The sequence below is a fragment of the Alexandromys fortis genome, unplaced genomic scaffold (assembly GCF_014885135.2).
Source record: "Alexandromys fortis isolate MF-2015 unplaced genomic scaffold, M_Fortis_MF-2015_v1.1 scaffold_19, whole genome shotgun sequence".
Taxonomy (NCBI): Eukaryota; Metazoa; Chordata; class Mammalia; order Rodentia; family Cricetidae; genus Alexandromys; species Alexandromys fortis.
The window spans coordinates 6,566,081-6,570,169 of NW_026067890.1; the positions used below are offsets into that span (position 1 = coordinate 6,566,081).

Here is a 4,089-nt window from a genome sequence, read left to right on the forward strand (position 1 = left end):
GACTATTTGTGCTGCTTTTACTGTAGCTCCAAGATAAAAGGCTTACTTCTACTGCCCACCGTTTCCTCAATTCAGCCTTTAAGATCTCCTTAGTGTATTGGTATGAGTCATTGAACCCATGTGGCTTTCCTCTTTAAATGGCTCTGATTTTGTGGGGAAAGATGCTGAGGTTGTTTTTTAAGATGGTTTTCTAAAACATCTCTAGAAACTGGGATATCATTAGATAACAGAACAAACACTACTTCAGCCGCCTGACCCTTCAACCACACACTAGAGCAGTGGCCCAACTGCTACACAGCTTACATCCTTCATTTTGTGCCAATAAGAAATTCTCCATCCCTTATCCCAAAAAATTTTGAAAGGTCCTCCTTCTGTGCTGAGAAAGCACTATTTTTTTTTCTTTTTTGAAAATAGACCTTTTCTTGGTTCTTTGTGCAGTAAGACACAGGCCATTCGGTTGGTTTGTGGTTAACCTAAATTCACACAATAAGGATGTGGCTCCCACTGTAAGTTTATGTCTAGCAGGGGAGTCTTACCAGATCTGGGCTGTGAGCAGGACCCAGTTTCTGTCCAAGCTCCAGGCTAACAGCTCACGCTTGTGCAGATGGGCAGGGGTAAGCCTGATGAGCCCCTCCATTTCTTTATCTGTGTACCAGGGTAAGCTCCTAAACCCAGTTTGGGGCACAGTTGGACCCTAGGTCATGAATTACAAATAGAATGCCTCTAATCTGAACATTGCATAAGAGAGGCTAAAGAGATGACTCAGCGCTTAAGAGCACTTGCTCTTCTCACAGAGGATGCAAGTTCGATTCCCAGCAACCACATGACAGCTCACAACTGCCCATAAATTCAGTTGAGGCTCCAACGTTTTCATCTGACCTCTGAAGGCACCAAGAGTGTATGTGGTGCACAGAAAGACAAGTGAGCAAAACACCCACAGACATAAAATAAAACAAACAATAAGAACAAAATGACAAAACCTTTTTTAAAAAGATATCACATAAAGCTGGGAAGACGGCTCTGTTGGTAAAGTGCTCATCTGGCAAGCATGAAGACATGAGTTTGGTCCCCAGAATTCATTTTTTTTAAAGAAAAAGGAAAAGGAAAAAGAAGATAAGGAGAAAGAAAGCTGGGCATGGTTGCATGTCTTTGTAATCCCAGGATTGGGGAGGCAGAGATGTACAGGTCTCTGGGCTTGCTGGATGCCAACCAGCCAGTTCTGTGAACCCCAGGTCCAGGTGAGAGACAGTGTCTCAAAAACCATGGCAGGCAACGCCTGAGGAACAACACCCAAGGTTGACCTCTGGCCTACACACACACACACACCAAACATCCTCACACACACAAATTATGTTACTTATAAGTCATACTTTTAAGGGATATATGACATGTTTATGAAATTCACTTTCAGAATTGGGTCTCATGTAAACATGTCAGAAACGAAACAAATGTCAACAGAAATACTTCTGATCTCAAGTATTTTGGTGAAGGGAGCCTTGAGAGGAGTAGTTTAGACAGCACCTGGTGCCGTGGGATCCCAGAGGCTGTTTTCCAGAAGGATCCAGATTCTCTAAGGCTAACTATCTTGAACAACATAGCCTTAACCAGCGACCTTTGGTTTCTAGAACCGACTTTATTTCTGGAAGATACTTTTTGGCGTTTATTTCTCCTAAAAGGAAAGGGAGTTGGTACATATTCTTCAATCTCATTTCGTAACCCCACAGTGTCCTGGAAGAATTCTTTCCCTTGGGACCCAATCGCTAACTTGTCCAAGAATGCATGAAAGAGAGAAACTGAAGTGTAATCTTTTGAGTTTACATTACAAGGGAGGGAGACTAATCCAGGCAAGGATAAGCAAAGCCTACCCTTTCTGAGGTCCAGACGCCTGTCGTCAACACGAGACGTGAGTACCGCAGCGTACCGAGCTTCCGCAGCGTACAGAGCTTCCTCAGGCTGCTCTACAAGAGACAGTGAGACAAGGACCAGAAGACACTGGAAAGATGGCTCAGTGGCCAAAAGCCCTTGTCGCTGATTTCCACAGAACCCCAGTTTGGTTCCCAGAATTCACATCCAGGCAGTTCACAACTGCCTCTAACTCCAGCCCCAGGGGATCCGATGCCCTTTCTAGCCTCCTCAGGCAACCCTGCACACTGTCATAAACACATACATTACACATAATTAAACAAAACAAAAACTATGCAGGTAGAACCAATGGCTAACAAAGAATTAAAACACTACAACTGGACAATTACACTGACAGAAGAGGTAAAGAAATGGTCAGTACGCTTTGGCAGCCTCAGGGAGCAAGGCAGAGTACAGAATGATCGGATAACTGGTCTTCACAATGGTTCTCAGAGTCAGCATGACCACTGGGACCTGACAGTCACTGCTCTCGTGTTTTGTAAGGCACGGGCACCCAAGAAGTCTGGACAAACCTTCCATCGGAAGTGTTTCCCACCGTCTTGAGTCCCTCAGTGAATATGAGTTAGACCAGAAGTTCTCAACTTATGGGCTGTGACCATCAGACATGGGGGTTTCTTAAGAACCCCCAACTCTACATTTATTTTTGTTGCTACTTTGTAACTGTAATTTTGCCACTGAGCAGTGTCTCAGTTCCTAAGAGAACCACTGAGTTAGATACTATTTTATTCTTCTGAAATGCCTCATCCCCCTGATGGTCCCAGACAAATTGAATGTTACAGTATAATATAGCTGCTTTGTGGTATGTGGTGATACACAGTTCAAAACATAGCACTCCGAAGAGGCAGGAAAATCTTGAGTTTGAGGCCAGCCTGGGCTACATAAAAAGACCCTTCCCAAAGGGTGAGGGAAGAACCCTAAAGTTGTTGCTTCAGATAGCAAATGACTTTAGCGTAACATTTACTCAGAACTATATTGTTGCGGTCCATGAAATAAAAATATCTTTACTTGATGATCTTCTAAAAATCTTAAATCATTGGCAGCAAATGAAACCTTGTGTGATTTGCTGTATTCATATACACACACAAAGCACCGGTTTATTTATTTTTATCCGTTTTCAGTTTTCCACGAATCAAGTTTTCAGTGAACACCAAACAAGACATGTTTTCTCTTGTGAAACGCAGCATATTCCCAGTCCCTAAGGCTCTTCAGCTGGTTAAACATTAAGGGACAAGAGAAGTCCCATGAGGGAGGCCGCTGTCTGCCGGCCAGCCGGGTACCTCAGCTTCCCACTTCATCCCTCTAGAAGAGATCAGCTTTCCAGCCGCCTGAGCTTGGGACAAGGATGATTCTGCCTCATCCCAGCCGGCCTCCTGAGCACCTCGATAGAGCTGCCTGCTCCAGGATAGGCAGGATAAGGCTAGCAGGCTTTGCTGCATAGGTCAGTAGAGACTCCTCCTTAGCAACGTCAGCCACAGGTAAGCCAACTCAGAGACCAACAAAGTGGTTGTTACCTGCTCAGGGTGTCTCCCATTTGGAAAGAACAGAATGTCTCTTTGGAAGCTAGACACGCCTCTTGGAAAGAACAGATTGTCTCTTTGGAAGCTAGAAATGCCTCTAGACTATCTTCATCGACAACTTCTTATAGACTGTCTCTTACAGAATGACAGCCATTTAATACTGTTTGTTTTAAATGGAGCAGGAATGGAAATCTACTGTGTTCATCTCTTTCAAAATCTTTCCTGACTCCCTACTTCCTCCACAGTACGGCCTGGAACCCTTACTGTAGACTGAAAAGTCTAATATCAGCTAAACTACCTTCCCATCCTTCTCTCTTACTTCATTCCACCCGAAGTTCGTGCCAGCTTTATTCTTCCTGCTCGTGCGCATGTCTCCCTCCACATATGCGCACAGTCACCCTCCACACATGCGCACACAGTCACCCCGAGCTCCAAAGGCTCTCAGCTGTTTACCTCAGGTTCTCTCCGCCCTCACCTCACTTTGCCACTTCTGGGTCATTCCTCAGAGTGACCTCTGTGACCTTCTGTGCTCCTGAAAGACAGGGCCATGTCCACTCCTCTTTGCAGCTTTCGAGCCCTGTTTTTTTTTTTTTTTTTTTTTTTTTTTTTTTTTTTTTTTTTTTTTTTTTTTTTTTTTTTTTTTCTGCTT

The 4,089-nt window shown here is 44.2% G+C and overlaps 1 long non-coding RNA gene across 4 annotated transcripts in view; it reads left to right on the forward strand.

Annotated features, from left to right (window-relative positions):
* Positions 1-2,006: 2,006 nt before the first annotated feature.
* LOC126504883 (uncharacterized) overlaps positions 2,007-4,089 on the forward strand; it is a 10,269-nt gene continuing 8,186 nt past the window's right edge. The window contains exon 1 of one of the 4 annotated variants that reach the window (XR_007592750.1): positions 2,007-3,398. This is a non-coding gene — a long non-coding RNA (uncharacterized lncRNA). The remainder of the gene's footprint in view (positions 3,399-4,089) is intronic. The other 3 variants (XR_007592753.1, XR_007592758.1, XR_007592771.1) reach the window with 3 other exon arrangements.